The sequence below is a fragment of the Jaculus jaculus genome, chromosome 10, assembly GCF_020740685.1.
Source record: "Jaculus jaculus isolate mJacJac1 chromosome 10, mJacJac1.mat.Y.cur, whole genome shotgun sequence".
NCBI lineage: Eukaryota > Metazoa > Chordata > Mammalia > Rodentia > Dipodidae > Jaculus > Jaculus jaculus.
Genome location: NC_059111.1, coordinates 87,180,451 through 87,197,367, shown reverse-complemented (window position 1 = coordinate 87,197,367; position 16,917 = coordinate 87,180,451). Strand labels below are relative to the sequence as shown.

The 16,917-nt window shown below is 37.4% G+C and overlaps 1 protein-coding gene across 6 annotated transcripts in view; it reads left to right on the top strand.

Annotated features, from left to right (window-relative positions):
* The window catches only part of Grm8 (glutamate metabotropic receptor 8), an 854,699-nt gene that overhangs the window by 697,630 nt on the left and 140,152 nt on the right, over positions 1–16,917 (top strand). The window lies entirely within an intron of this gene.

The window sequence follows — 16,917 nt, the reverse complement described above, 5'->3', positions numbered from 1 at the left end:
TGAAGATCCAGATTTGGATGCCCAGAACCCATGTAAAAATAATGCAGTAGCACATATTGATAATTTTAGACCTCCTACTATAAAATGGGAGGTGGACACAGAAGAATCTGCCAGCTCCTGGCCAGCTAGCTTGTTCTAGGCTGTATAGAGCTACAAGAACCTTGGTTCAAGCAAGGCAGAAGGCAGACCAGCAATGAGGTGGTACTCTGATCTCTTCTCTGTGGCATGCTTGTGCACATACGCACACATGAGTGCATGCACACATGATGTTTTCCAAAGCAAAATTTATCCCTACCTGTAAGTGAATTAAAATGTATATGTCACATGCAAAATTTCAAAAGGCCTCTCAATAAAGTAAAAACTTACAACAGCTTTTAGACATGAAAAAAATGTATTGCAAAATTAATACATTTGAATATTGGATATTTAAAGAACAAGAACAGCTTTCTTTTATAAGCAATATAGTAGACTATTTGATCAAATACCCCCTTCTAGTATAGCAAGACTGATATATATGATATCACTTTCCCTCTTCCTCTCCCTCTTTCCCTCCCACTATCCTTCCTCTCTCTCTATCTCATGCTAACACACAACATAGTCATACATATTCACATAGGCATTTCATACACACACATATATAGAGTGATTATCAGATATAAATTAGCCATGAAGCTCTTATTTATGAAAAAGTTATATGGAAGATATTTAATACAGCCAAAAGAAACCGTAAAAATGGGGCTGAAGTGATGGCTTAGCTGTTAAGATGCTTGTCTGCGAAGAATCAGGTTCAATTTCACCAGCACCCATGTAAGCCAGATGCACAAGGTGGCGCATGTGTTTGCAGTTCAATTTCAGCGGCTGGAGTCACTGACACTCCCATTATCTCTATTTTCTTTCTCTTTCTCTCCCTCTCTCTTTCTTAAATAAATAAATAAATAAAATATTCTTTAAAAAATAAATGATAATGAGCTTAAATTGCAAATGATTAATAGAAGATTTATGACATAGAATGAATGTATATTGAGTCCATGGAGTTGTAAGGTACATTGCATTGTTCCCAAATTCTAAGGTGTATTATTTAATATTGTTTTATTGTTACATATTCTTTTTTCCATCCCATTCCTTTAACCAAACATTTGCTATTTTAATAGTCACTTTGTTCCCTTTTCTTACATTTAGGCCCCCTAATTTATCTGCTTGACTGAAATGTATATCACTAAGTAAGGAATCTTTTCTTATTTTAAAAGTTCAATTAGTTTATTTGAGTACTATAAATGCAATTATAGGTTGTATTTCTATTTCAGAAATGGGGCTATTTATTAATGATGATGACACTTTGCAGTCATAAAGCACCCTTTAAATCCAAGGATCATGATGACCTTTCCACAGGAAAAGTACTATTGCCAGCTTAGTTTCTTAATGGAAAACTCAAGGAGGAGGGTTGGCTCAGAGAATGGGAGTTGCCATTTAGTTACATTCTAGCCCACCTACTTTGTACACAGCAAAACAGAAAAAGAGATTATTTCAAGCTAAAATAGGGCACACATTTTTAATACCTTTGTTTAACTTTTATGAAACCATCATTAGGCAAGTACCCTTGCACTCACTTAGGTAAATGAACGTGGCAGTTTATACAATCCAATTCTGGAGAGTGATTTGCATATTTTGTCTTCTACCACCTGTTTGTCCACAATCCAGTATTTTACTGCTAATTCTTTAGATGACTCTGGCACGAGTCAGTGACCTATGCCAATGTCTTTGTTTCTCAGTTATAAAATTCTACGCTGTTCCTGAGGTATATAATGTATCATGAAGTGAAGGATTCATTTCCAGGTTCACATGATTTAAACTTATTCATTTAGTAGCCATTCATTGATAACTCACCTTACTAGACACTCAGGGTTATCTGCTGAGGTAGCAGACTTGCAGCCAATAATGACTCAAGCAGAACAAATGGTTACTTTTTACTCACTCAAAGGACTGGATGAATGGTGGTAGTTTAGACTTTCTGCAGAGACACTGTAATATTGGCTGACACATGTTCTACCATCTTTTACATATTGATCCCCAATTTGTCCAGCATATCATTTTCTTCTCACTGGTTTGAAAGAGAATAGAATATGGAAGTCCACTTAGGGATCTTATAGTGATCTTTCTAATTAGTGCCCAGATTTCATATATGATTGGCTAAAACAAATCATTTGTTCACTCCTAAATGCAATGCATAGAAATGGAACCTAACTGTTTGCTCAAATAAGGTAGCTGTTATATATTTGGATGCATATAGCACTTTGAAACAGACTGCATTATTAAATATTGAGATCTGACAGGAACAAACTGTGATTTTTGATGGAATGTATGAATTATAAGCAACTTGTCTGAACATCCAAAGGAAAAATACCAGAAGAAGAGAGAATAGCAACAAACTCTCTGAGATAGAGTAAGCTACATGTTTTTGGAAACAGAAAGATCAGGGTGGGGAAGGAATAGAATATGAGTAAGATTAAACCTACAAAGATATACAACTGTAATCAAAAGTGAATATAAAGTGCTATGGAAGGAGCATGGCATTGGCTGGATCAGGGAGTTGATTTCAACAAGAGAAAAGTTAGTGTTGCTGTGGATGCAGGTAGGATTTTTGGTGGATGATGGGCAAATCCTGTGTTGTTGCTGTTTATTTATTTTTTGTTAATGAGAGAGTATGAAATAAGATGGAAATGCAGAGCAAGAAATGTGTGCATGTGTGAGGAGTGAGAATAAGATCTGATACAGTCATGCATTATGCAGAAGAGAGAGGCCCAATTGAGAAAGTCTGACTGGGTTCAAGAGAAATTGCATATTTGACATCTGAGGTTGTCAATGTGAAGTATCAGTGATCTCCTAATTAAGTAAAGCAAAAGAAAGACCAGGCATGTAATATTTAGGAGACCAATACACAGTCATGCTCTAGGTGCCCTGCTTGCTTCCGCCTAGGTCTGGTCTTCCAGAAGGTCATGTTTTATGTTTGATCTAATGATATCTAATGCTTGAGTACCGGCAATGATGTAGTTGAGTTTAATCACAATTGTGATTGGTAGAGAAACAAAATTGCTCAGAAAGTGGTGTAATAAATATGGCATATTTGTAAGGAAGTATGGAATTTATATAAGAATAGGAAGGACGTTAAATTATCATGAATTAACAAATGAGGCTAAAATTGAAATATTTAGGGGAACATAGAATTATATTTAGTGGAGGATGAAAGACAATGTCAAGAAATTAAAAGTTTGGAAATTAGACTTTCTGAATAGGACATTTTTTGTAATATGTATGCAGGTGGGCTATGTGTATGCACACTCATGTGCATGTCCATTCAGGTGTTTGAGTATTCGTGTGCAAATGTGTATAGAGGCCACAGGTCTATGTCAGTTGCTTTCTTCAAGCACTCTCTATCTTATTTTTGAAAAAAGGTCTTTCATTGTACCCAGAATTCACCAACATGACTATATGAGCAGGAGCTGGGCAAGATCCTCCTGCTCTGCCTTCCCAGTGATGGATCTACAGGCCTGTGCCACCATGAATGGCTTTTTTTTTAAAAATATTTTTTATTTATTTATTTGAGAGTGACAGACACAGAGAGAAAGACAGATAGAGGGAGAGAGAGAGAATGGGCGCGCCAGGGCTTCCAGCCTCTGCAAACGAACTCCAGACGCGTGCGCCCCCTTGTGCATCTGGCTAACGTGGGACCTGGGGAACCAAGCCTCGAACGGGGTCCTTAGGCTTCACAGGCAAGCGCTTAACCGCTAAGCCATCTCTCCAGCCCCCATGCATGGCTTTTATGCCAGTGCTGGGGATCCAAACTCAGGTTCTTTTGTTGTCGTTGTTGTTGTTTGTTTTATTTATTTATTTGAGAGCCACAGACAAAGAGGCAGAGAGAGAGAGAGAGGAAGAGAGAGAGAGGGAGAGAGTGGGTGCGCCAGGGCCTCCAGCCACTGCAAACAAACTCCAGACGTGTGCACTCCCTTGTGAATCTGGTTAACATGGGTCCTGAGGAATCGAGCCTCAAACTGGGGCCCTTAGGCTTCACAGGCAAGCGCTTAACCGCTAAACCATCTCTCCAGCGCCAAACTCAGGTTCTTATGCTTGTGCACCAAATAACTCATCATCTAAAGTATTTTCCCGGCCCCTAGCTAGGAAAGGAAACATTTGATGGAGTGACCCTGTAGCACATGATGAGATGCAAGAAAAAAAAAATTTAAAAGGAAATATTGAGTTAAGCAGATGAATGAAAACCATCAAAAATGATAGCAAGGACACCGGTGGTCAGTAATATGATGGGTCCAATGCAAAAGTATCCAACAAATAAGGTTGAGAAATTGATAGATTGGCCTACTGTGACTTATTCCTACATAATTGCAATATGATTTTAATTCAAATAAATGGCTCTGTTTGCTGTTTTAAACAGATACCTAATAAAGTAAATTGAATAATGCGGAGGTGAACATGACTGAGGACACTGAATGTTGCTGTTTTCTATGCCACATTAGTCAAGATTTAAATCTCATATAGTCTTTCTTCTTGCAAAGGTGCTAAAATTACTAAATCAACTGCTTTAATGGTCATGTTCCCATTTGTCTAATGTAGGGGGTGATCATCAGACTAATGAATCTTTTTTGGTTTTTATGGTTGAAAAGGGTGATAGAAAGTAATATACTTGAAAAAGGACAAGCTGGGTGAATTATACCCAGATTCAAGGGTTTCATATAGAAAGTGAATGAACTGTTCTTGCATTGTAGAAAAAAGAAAATGTGAACCAAAGGAGTGGGCAGAGGACTGGATGCTCATGGTGACAGTTTTATTCGTTGCAGCTTGACACTTGTCAGTCACCTTCTGTGTGCTTTCCCAGAAGCTCCCATGCTGTTCTTGGGCAGCCTGGGGCAGCTGTGGTTATTAGTCTTAACACAGGTGTGAGAAGAAGGAAGGAGGGTCACTTGCTCAGGTAACTTAGGCAGTTGGAAGAGCCAGAAATCAAACTTCAGTTCTGAATCCCAAACCTACAGTTTTCTGCTACATATGCTCAAAGGAACCAACAATTTAAAATGAAATCTTCATTGAATATAAAATTTCTCCAATAAAACTACTTTGGGAGCTGTTGCATGTCAGGTAATTCAATATATTTTTCTACACATTTCTTATGGAACAGGAACTGCTCAATTGGGTACCTGACTCATAAAAGTACAGAGCTTTACTAACTCCACAATGCATGACCATATACCTCAACAAGGAGGGGCAAAGGGGACAGGGTAGGTCATGGATGAGCCTATTAATGGTACCAAACTGACTGTATTTGCTGAATACAAAACTAATTAATAAAACAATTAAAAAATAAACTATCTCAGGGCTGGGGAAAGGGCAAAAATAAACTATCTCAGGGCTGGGGAAAGGGCTTAGCAGTTAAGGTATTTGCCTGTGAAGCCTAAGGACCCTGATTCAATCCCCCAGGACCCACTTAAGCCAGATGCATGGGGGGGGGGGGGGCGGCAGGCACATGTGTCTGGAGTTTGTTTGCAGTGGCTAGAGGCCCTGGCACATCCATTCTCTCTTTTGCTATGCCTCTTCCTCTCTCTCTTCCTCTCTCACTTTCTATCTCTCTCAAATAAAGACATAAAATCTTTAAAAACAATATCATAACTCTATGTGTCTGTTCCCCTTTCTTCATAGTCCCACACGATAAAAAAGTATTTTAAAAATGTAATACATTTCAAAATATCTGAAATACATGGAGTGCATAATAGAAAGAAATAAGATAAGACAGATAATAGAGTATACTTTATAGCATAAAGATAAATATCAAATATCTGAGTAGTACCTTTTCACATATATTTGTTACTCTTCTTAACAGTATTGTTATTAAGCCATAGTGAATTAATGAATCTTGTGAGAAAATTGCCATTTGAATTTTTCTGGTCAAAATGTCAGTTAATTTTTATTATACAGGGTGTTCAATTTCAGCAGAAAATATGACAATTTTTAGACAGAGCAAAACTATACAAAATAATAAATAACGAATCCTCTGTGGCTATTCAAGTATGCTCTTGTAACTTGTCCCAGTATACAGGGCAGGGGTTTGAGTCGAATCAGCATTCATTGGTTCTTTATGTGAAACCGAACTATAGTACTCAGCCATAACCGGAAAGCAGATTAGGACAATGCAAGACTTATCAGTTTTGAAAATTGTCTCAGATACCACTAATTAATCCAACGGCCACCCAAAAACATCTGTGAAAGTTTTGGTTTGGATTTCAAAGAGACATGGCTAGCAATTTGAAAAGGGTTGGCTGGCTCTCCTCACTTGTCAAAGTAGAAGAGAAGAAGTGATAGAAATGACGTTCATAATGGTGTGAAGAGACTGAGCAGAGGTTTACTGGAGCATATTGGGGATGCCTTTCTTGTTGGTGCATAATTTGTGCATTGCTTATTCAGTAGTGAGCACTAAATGTGTTGAAGTATTTATAAGATAGCAGACACATTCTGCATTATCTAAAGAGTCCATAGTTTTCTGTGGAAGACAGAGGGGCATCTTTGAGTTTAGCACATAGTAGGCTCTCTGTAAGTATGTTTAGTACTGTGAGAATTGGTTAAAAAAAAAAAAAACAATGTGCAGAGTAAAAAGTGAATGGTTTTATAGAGAAGATTAGGACAAGAGGAGGTACTCCAGTCTCTACTGGTTCAGTAAGATATGTGTAGAAAAATATATTGAATTACCTGACATGCAACAGCTCCCAATGTGGTTTTACTGGAGAAATTTTATATTCAATGAAGATTCTACAAATCATGGTCATTAAACCACAAATTAAATATATATGGGTTAGGAAACAACCCAAAGGGAATTTACAGGAAATTGCACAGCAAAGAAAGTATGTTATATCAAATTATGGAGAATCCAGAGAAATGGATTTTTTCAATTTTATTAACATTTTCCATGATTATAAAAAATATCCCATGGTAATACCCTCCCGCCCCCCACTTTCCCCTTTGAAATTCCATTCTCCATCATATGCCCTCCCCTTCTCAATCAGTCTCTCTTTTATTTGATGTCATTATCTTTTCCTCCTCTTATGATGGTCTTGTGTAGGTAGTGTCAGGCACTATGATGTCATGGATATCCAGGCCATTTTATGTCTGGAGGGAGCACGTTGTAAGGAGTCCTACCCTTCTTTTGGCTCTTACATTCATTCAACCACCTCTTCCACATTAGACCCTGAGCCTTGGAAGGTGTGATTGAGATGTTATTCAATATTCCAGTACTTCTTTCCAGTACTATGATACCTTCTGAGTTGTCTCAATGTCACTACCACTTGGAAAGAGAAGATTCCCTACCAAAAGTGAGTATAGCATAAATATAAGGGTATAAATATTAATAGAAGTGCTTAGTGGGAAGTTTGGTAAGCATAGTATATACATTTATCCAGACATCAGCATATATTACACCCCTAGGGCTCATGACTACCTCTGTTATAAGTTTTCAGTATAAGGGATGTATTCCCTCCCATGGAGCAGGCCACCAGTCCAATTGGAGGGCAGTTGGTTTCCACCATGACAGATGTGCCACTATTGCACCCATTGGCTCATTTGGCCTGGGTGGCCAACTATAAGGCTTGCAGTATCCACTGTTGAATATCTTCACTGGTGGTATCTCTTTCTCCCATTGAATTACATGTATAATGGCTTCTTCCAGCTTTCTGTCAGCTGGTCTACATGGAGGAGGTTATCAGCTCAGTTCCAGCAGGATTTCTCAGTGGCCTTACAGCCTAAGCATGTGGGGTCTTCAGGAATAAGGTCTTACCATCTATTCCTGGTGGTAAACCTGGGTCCTTGGCAATGACCTATAATGTTTTGGGGGCATCAGGGACCTCCCTGGTCAACAACTCACTGGAGGTATCCCATCTCTGGCACTGAAAATTTTCTAACAATGATCTATGGATCCTTAATGTTCCATTGTCCAAAACCAGAGGATTCCATATGACTTATTTGTATCCTCTTAGATTTTTATTAGCTCTCCCTCCCCCTTTCCTTTACTCTATGTCTTTACCTGACCTCACTTTGGGCCTTTTCACCCCTGTTAATCTATTCTTCTACTTACATATATACAATAACAACCTATTGGGTACCCTCCTTCCTTCCTTTTTCTTCCCTTTATATGTGCTTTTTAACTTACTGGCCTCTGCTACTGAGTTTTTCCTTCCCACACAGAAGCCTGATCATCTGTAGCTAGGATCCACATATGAGAGAGAACATGTGGCACTTGGCTTTCTGGGCCTGGGTTACCTCACTTAGTATAATCCTTTCCAGGTCCATCCATTTTCCTGCAAATTTCATAACTTCATTTTTCTTTACCGCTGAGCAGAACTCCATTTTATAAATGTGCCACATCTTCATTATGCACTCATCAGTTGAGGGACATCTAGGCTTGTTCCATTTCCCAGCTATTATAAATTGAGCAGCAATAAACATGGTTGAGCACATACTTCTAAGGAAATGGGATGAGTCCTTAGGATATATGCTTAGGAGTGCTATAGCTGGGTCATATGGTAAATCAATTTTTAGCTGTCTTTGGAACCTCCACACTGATTTCCACAATGGTGGGACCAGACTGCATTCACACCAACAGTGTAGAAAGGTTCCTCATTTCCACATCCTCGCCAGCATTTATGATCATTTGTTTCCTTGATGGTAGCCAATCTGACAGGAGTGAGATGGAATCTCAATGTGGTTTTAATCTGCATTTCCCTGATGACTAGTGACATAGAACATTTTTTTAGATGCTTATATGCCATTCGTATTTCTTCCTTTGAGAATGCTCTATTTAACTCCATAGCACATTTTTTGATTGGCTTGTTTGATTTCCTATTATTTAACTTTTTGAGTTCTTTGTATATCCTAGATATTAATCCTCTATCAGATATATAGCTGGCAAAGAATTTTTCCCATTCTGTAGGTTGCCTCCTTGCTTTATTCACAGTGTCCTTTGCAGTACAAAATCTTTTTAATTTCATGAGGTCCCAGTGCCTGAGCAATTGGGGTTATATTCAGAAAGTCTTTGATAAGACTGATATATTGAAGGGATTCCCCTACTTTTTCCTCTAGCAATTTCAGACTTTCACTTCTGATGTTAATGTCCTTAGTCCATTTGGACTTAATTCTTGTGCATGGGGAGAGAGAATAATTTATTTTCATCCTTCTACAGATACATATCCAGTTCTCCCAGCACCATTTGCTGAAGAGGCTGTCTTTATTCCAATGAATATTTTTAGTATTTTTATTGAATGTCATGTAGCTATAGCTACTTGGGCTTACATCTGGGTCCTCTATTCTGTTTCATTGATCTACATGTCTGTTTTTGTGCCAGTACCATGCTGTCTTTGTTACTATGGCTCTGTAGTACAGGTTAAAATCAGGTATGGTGATACCACCTTATTTTTGTTGCCCAGTATTATTTTAGATACTTGAAGATTTTTGTGATTCCAAATGAATTTTTGGATTTTTTCTATTTACATGAAGAATGCCATTGGAATTTTGATGGGGATTGCATTAAATGTGTAGATTGCTTTTGGTAAGATTGCCATTTTCACAATATTGATTCTTTCAATCTAGGAACAAGGGATGTTTTTCCATTTCCTAGTGTCTTCTGCAATTTATCACTTGAGTGTTTCATAGTTTTCATTGTAGAGATCCTTTACTTCCTTGGTTAGGTTTATTCCAAGGTACTTTATTTTCGTTGAAGCAATTGTGAATGGGAGTGATTCTCTGATTTCATCCTCTGTGTTTGTTGTTAGCATATATGAAGGCTACAGATTTCTGTGTATTTATTTTGTATCCTGCTATGTGGATGTAGGTGTTTATCAGCTCTAACAGTTTTCTAGTAGAGTCTTTAGGGTCCTTTATGTATAGAATCATGTCATCTGCAAATAATGATAACTAGATTTTTTCCTTTCCAATTTGTATCCCTTTTATGTGTGTCTCTTGCCTTATTGCTATGGCTAAGACTTCCAGTACTATATTAAAGAAAAGTGGGGACAGTGGACACCCTTGTCTTGTTCCTGATTTTAGTGGAAAATCTTCCAAATTTTCCCCATTTAGTAATAAATAGCCTTTATTATGTTGAGATATGTTCCTTCTATTCCCAGTCTCTGTAGGACTTTTATAATGAAGGAATGTTGGATTTTGTCAAACTCTTTCTCTGTGTCATGTGATCATGTGAGTTTTGTCCTTCATTCCATTTATATAATGTATTACATTCATCGATTTGCATATATTGAACCGTCCCTGCATCTCTGGGATAAAGTCTATTTGGTCAGGGTGAATGATCTGTCTGATATTCTTGTATTCTGTTTGCCAGTATTTTTTAAAATTTTTTTGTTTATTTTTATTTATTTATTTGACAGTGACAGACAGAGAGAGGAAGAGGCAGAGAGAGAGAGATAGAGGGAGAGAGAGAGAGAGAGATAGAGAGAGATTATGGGGGCACCGGGGCATCTAGCCTCTGCAAATGAACTCCAGATGCGTGCACCCCCTTGTGCATCTGGCTAACGTGGGTCCTGGGGAATCAAGCCTTGAATTGGGGTCCTTAGGCTTCACAGGCAAGTGCATAACCATTAAGCTATCTCTCCAGCCCATTTTGCCAGTATTTTGTTGAGGAATTTTGCATCTATGTTCATGAGGGAGATTGGTCTATAATTTTCTTTTTTGTTCTATCTTTGCCTGGTTTTGGCATCAGTGTGATGCTGGCTTCATAGAAGGAGTTTGGTTGGATTACTTCTTTTTCTATTTTATGGAAAATCTTAAGAAGCAGTGGTGTTAGTTCTTCCCTGAAGGTCTGGTAAAATTCAGCAGTGAATCCATCTGGGCCTGGATATTTTTTAGTTGGGAGATTTTTGATAACTGCTTGGATCTCCATGCTTGTTATAGGTCTTTTTAAGTGATTAATCTTATCTTGATTTAATTTAGGTAGGCAAGGAAATCATCCATTTCTTTCAGATTTTCATGTTTTGTGGAGAATATGCTTTTATAGTATGTCCCTATGATTTTTGAATTTCTCTGGAATCTGTTATGATATTACCTGTTTCATCCCTAATTTTAATAATTTGTGTTTCTTCTCTTTTTCTTTTGGTCAGATTTGCTAAGGGTTTATCAATCTTGTTTATCCTTTCAAAGAACCAACTGTTTGTTTCATTGATTCTTTGGATTTTATATTTTGGTATATATTTCATTAATTTCTGTCCTAATCTTTATTATTTCTTCCCATGTACTGATTTTTGGTTTACCTTGTTATTCTTTTTCCATGGATTTAAGGTGAAGTATTAGGTTATTTACTTGCAACCTTTCTAATTTCTTAATAGAGGCACTTAAAGCTATAAATATACCTCTTAGGACTGCCTTCATTGTGTCCCAGAGATTTGGTGTGTTGTGTTCTTATTGTTTGACTCTATAGTTTTTGATTTCCTTCTTGATTTCTTCATTGACCCATTCATTATTTAGTAGTGTGTTGTTTAGTTTCCATGATTTTGTGTATGCTCAATAGCCTTTCTTGCTATTGATTTGTAGCTTGATTCCATTGTGGTCAGATAGAGTGCAAGGAATTATTTCAATTTTCCTAAATTTGTTAAGATTTGCTTTGTGTCCTAATATGTGGTCTGTTTTAGAGAATGTTCCATGTGCAGCTGAAAAGAATGTATATTCTTCAGCATTTGGATGAAATATCCTGTACATATCTGTTAGGTCCATTCCTTCTATGACCTCATTTAGTCCAGATGCCTCTTTGTTTAATTTTCCCAGGAAGACCTGTTAACTGATGAGAGAGGGTGTTGAATTCACCCACTACCACTGTGTTTGTTGTTTTCTATGACCTTAGTTCTAATAGCATTTGTTTGATGAATTTGGGGGCCCCCATGTTAGGTGCATATGTGTTTAGGACTGTAATGTCCTCCTGTTGGAGGGTGACTTTAATCAATATAAAGTGGCCTTCCTTATCTTTCTTGACTAATGTTGGACTGAAGTCTACCTTGTCAGATATTAGGATAGCAACCCCTGCTTGTTTTCTATGCCCATTTGCTTGAAACACTGTTTTCCAACCTTTCACCCTACGATAGTGTCCATCCTTTGTAGAAAGGTGGGATTTTTGGAGGCAACAAATTGAAGGATCTGCCTTTTTAACCCAGTATGCAAACCTATGTCTTTTGGTTGGGGCATTGAGGCTGTTGATATTAAGAGATAATTATTGAAAGTTGTATATTAATTTTTTCCATCTTTGTTGTAGTTCTTCTGGTTTTACCTTTGCTCTCTTGTGTTAACTAGTGTTTGAGTATTTTTGTTTTTCCTGGTTCCTTATATGTGTGCTTTTCTTTTTCATCAGCATGGAGGATTCTTTCAAGTATTTTCTGTAGAGCTGGTTTTGTCTTCAAATAGTCCTTTAGCCTCATTTTGTCATGGAATGTCCTTATTTCTCCATCTAGTTGAATGGATAGCTTTGCAGGATAAAGTAATCTTGGTTGACAGTTCTTATCTTTCAGAACTTGGAATACATCATTCCCCACGCTTCTGGCTTTTAGTTTGTGTTGAGTAATCTGCTGTAATCCTCATAGGCTTGCCTTTGTAGGTAACTTGAGTTTTCTCTCTGACTGTTTTCAGTATTTTTTCTTTGGTTTCTATGTTTGGTAGTTTGATTATAATATGGCAAGGAGTGGTTCTTTTCAGGTTTTGTCTTCTGGTGTTATAAAGGATTCCTGTATCTGCATTGGCACCTCTTTCCCAATTTGGGGGAAATTTTCTTCTATGATTTTGTTGAAGATGCCAACCATGCCTTGGAGTGAAATTCTTCTCCTTCTAATATGCCCTGAATTCTTATGTTTGATCTTTTTTCATAGTGTCCCAAATATCTTGAAATTCCCACTCATACTTTTCTATTAGTTTGTCTTTCTCTTTGTTGGACTGTATTAGATCTGCCACCTGGTCTTCTAGCTTAGATATTCTTTCCTCTCCTTCATCCACTCTACTAGTGAGATTTTATATAGAGTTTTTTTTTTTAATTTCATTAATTGTGTTCTTTATTGCTAATAATTCTAACTGGTTTTTCTTTATTATTTCTATTTCCTTATTTATGTTTAGTATTGACCTCTTTATTTCATTAAATTGGCCTTCTGTGTCTTCTTCGCTTACTTTGATTTCTTCTTTGAGTTCTTTGAACATATTTACAATCAATCTTTTGAAATCTTTCTCAGTCATTTTGTCTAACTCATTCTCACTAAAGGTAATTTATAATGCATTAATACTTTTTGATGGATTTATATTATCTTGATGTTTGGTGTTTCTTGTGTTATAATGTATATGTTTTTGCATCTTGGATTATTTAATGATTGGATTTTCCAGTTATATGGGTATTATGGGATGTATCAACCAATCTGATGATATATATCTTCAGGGTAGGAGCTTAAGGCACTAGGTGTGGCTCTCAAGACTCTCAGAGTATTTACAAGAGTGACTCTAGGTGTTGGGTTTGCCTATTATGAGAGTATTCAAGTAGGTTGAGTGGAACCAAATACAGATAGTTTCCAAAATTTTACTAAACAATGTACACTTACAATGCAAAACAGTACAGAGTATTTATCTAAGTGTAGGTATTATAACAACCAGATCCTCTGTCTGTCCCTTAGGTTGTGTGGTGCCTCACGCACTCCCTTAATCCTGACAACAAGGATGTTAAGATTCTGGTCTGTAGAGGGTTCCAAGTCAGGTTGTGACCAGGTGAGACCCTTCCCTAATATATAATAGAAGAGGAAACAAAGCCACTATAAATCAAGAAGCAACAAATAACAAGCCCAAAAATGCAGCTTATTTACTAATGGCAAATCAGACCACCCATCAGATTTAACATATAATTTATCCTGATATGGAAGGTGCAATTAGCACTTCTGGTTCAGGCCTATATACCATGTTTATTAGGTGGGTACTGACCTGTTGTAATCTCAGTTACCTTTTGGAATGATTTTGGTCTCAGTTATGCTTGGGTCCCACTGTTGGTTGAAGTAGGCATGGCTGGACCCCTGGACTGCTGCTCTGTTTGCTGGAGCATGGCACTGGCAGTGGGGGAGGGAGCTGGGCACTGGTGGTGGGGGAGGGGAGGCTGCCAATGCTCCTCTAGTTCTCTCGCTGTTCCACGTGTTCTACCTTGTGATCTGCTCCTTTGTTGCTCACTGCTGTTCTCCCTTCACGTTTCTTGAGTTTGAGGTAAGCTCCAGTGAGTGTGGAAAATCTTTTCACCTGGCTTTTCCTGTGGTTCAAATCGAGCCTGCCTGCTGGCTTCTGTGCAGATCTGCCAATGGTGCTTCTGCTGACTTGTGTGCTCTGGATCTCTCCTACTTTTCCATTGCTGTTTCAACCTTTTTAGTAAAAGTGTGTATTTTGCTGTTTTTGTTTGGGGGGGGTTACCCCCAGGCTGCTTTGGCATGGTACCTATGCCACCATCTTAACCAGAAGTCCTCCAGAGAAATGGGTTTTAAGGACATGTGACATTATGTTGGAAAATCGTGAAGAATAGTAAGAGAAATATGAAAATGATATATAATCATAGAGAAATTAATATCTTTCACATATATCATAGGTCTTAAACACAGCATTATCATAAAATAAAAGACAGTTGTTAGTATGTAAATGAAACTCTCTATGTGTTTACATAAATTGATTCATATAGTGTCTATATACCCCATTTGGGGAGTAATTACTATTAGCTTACTTTGAAGGATAAGATCCAGTGAAATTAGAGAATTTGTCCACTACGTTAACACCTACTAATTGATGGACCTCAGGGCTTTGAGCTTAGCAAAGTTATTCCAGCATCCTCACTCCTGAGCACTTCCATTTATTTTCCTTAATGAGTGGCCAAATTTGTGTAACTTGCTTGATATTAAAAATGGTATTGGAGCCGGGTGTGGTGCTGCATGGCTTTAATCCCAGAACTTGGAAGGTTGAGGTAAGAGGATAGCAGTGAGTTCCAGGTCAGCCTGAGATAGAGCCAGACCCTACATCAGAAAACAAACAAACAAATAAAAGATCTTGGAAGTTTCTGAGTTGGAATCTTCTTGCGATAAAGCAGCTCACATTCACTTGATCCCCAAAATACTATCTTGAACTGGAGAAATCAGGTATTCAAACAGATGGTACATGTGACTATGAAAAACCCAGAGTGTTTTTATCAGAGTATGTTACTAAGTGACATCTGTCTCTTGATGGAAACTGCTGTTACTAGAGAAAAGCAGTCATTTGTTCAAGGAGAACACTTTGGGAATTTTTGGTAGAGAAAATTAAATATCACTTACAAGGGAAGGTGACAATAAATTTTTTTCAAAATTATATATAAATGTAGGAATTGGTGATATGATTGTGAGGTATATAGTTTGTATATTTTCCAAAGCCAAAATCTCCTTATCACTTGAATACCAATAATTATTTGTTTGGGTATTGTTTAATGAAATTTCACCATTTTTTTGTCTATTATGCATCTGTATTTACTGAAAATAAATGAGGGGTGAATAATAACATTTAAATATCCTTTGCATTATTCCAAGCATGGTTAAATCAATTCTCATGACAACTTTATGAGAAAAGAAGAATGTCATTATTTCCCCCTTACAGACATTCTGAAAAAGAGATTAACCTACCAGAAATCAATGGGAATCGGAAAGGTTTTGGGCAGGGATGGCAAATGAGTTTCCACTTGAGTGCCTCAGGAGTAATGAGGGACGGGATGATGAGAGTAATTGCTATTTTCTTCCTGACTTCCTTATTCCTTTGTTCATTTATTAAGCCATTTCCTAAATATATTAATGAAAATTAATGAAAGATAATTTACTCACATACTGTTCTTTTAGGACTTCAATGTGTATTCATGTTTATTATTAAGCTTCCATTATACTTGATGAATGATGGGAAAATGAGTAGGGGACTAAGTTGTGAGCATTCAGCTGCTTTATTCTCTTATCAGCGCTCTTCAACCTATGCCACTTCCTGTGGTCTTGACACTTCTTAACAGCACCACATACCTGTACTCTCTTCAGAGGTGTGATTTCCTATTCAGAAGTTAGGAAAAGTCATGGGAACAGGATGATTAATATCTTTCAAATACTATGAAAATGTACCAATTGCTAAAGGATGATTTTGATTATATTTCTATATAAATTACTATCCTTCTGTTAGATACACATGTTATGTAGTCTTTAAACATTAGAAATTTTACACTTGTTAGGAGTTAAATTAACAATACCAAGAAATTAACAAAATTGGTATAATGTGGAAAAGTTAACATACTTAACTATTAGTCATATATAATTTGGGAGGATGTAATATGGAAAAAGGATGGTAAGAAGAGGAAAGTTTGTATTACGGATGAGAAATTAAATCTACTATCCTTTGAAGAGAAATTCAGGGATGAAAGCCTGCAGAGAGAAGATAGGCACCAAGTGAAGGGATTGGTGTCAGTCGAATTTGTCAAGATGGGAAGTATAATCCGTGAAGATGAAGGGAGGTGAAAAGGCCATTAGAGGGGGAAAAAAGTCCATGTAGATAGTGTGGCTAGATGGAATGAGAAAACATTGGTGGGTGCATCCCTTTCCACTCTTATACCTGTGATTATAGAAAGGTTAATAAGAGGGAAAGTAAAAGTGAGCAGAATTATTGAGAGAAAAGATGAAAGCTTCTGAAAGAAATGGAGTTTAGAAGAGACTACGTTTCTTGCATCCTGCTGCTCTGCCACCATTACGCTCGTCACAGTGAATCAGGGGACTTTGATCATTGGAGCAGAGCTGGGCTTTCCCATTCCTCACTGTGTCACCTATCAGAGAGTCCCAATAGCAGCCCACATTGATCTACTCAGGGGCAGATGTGGTT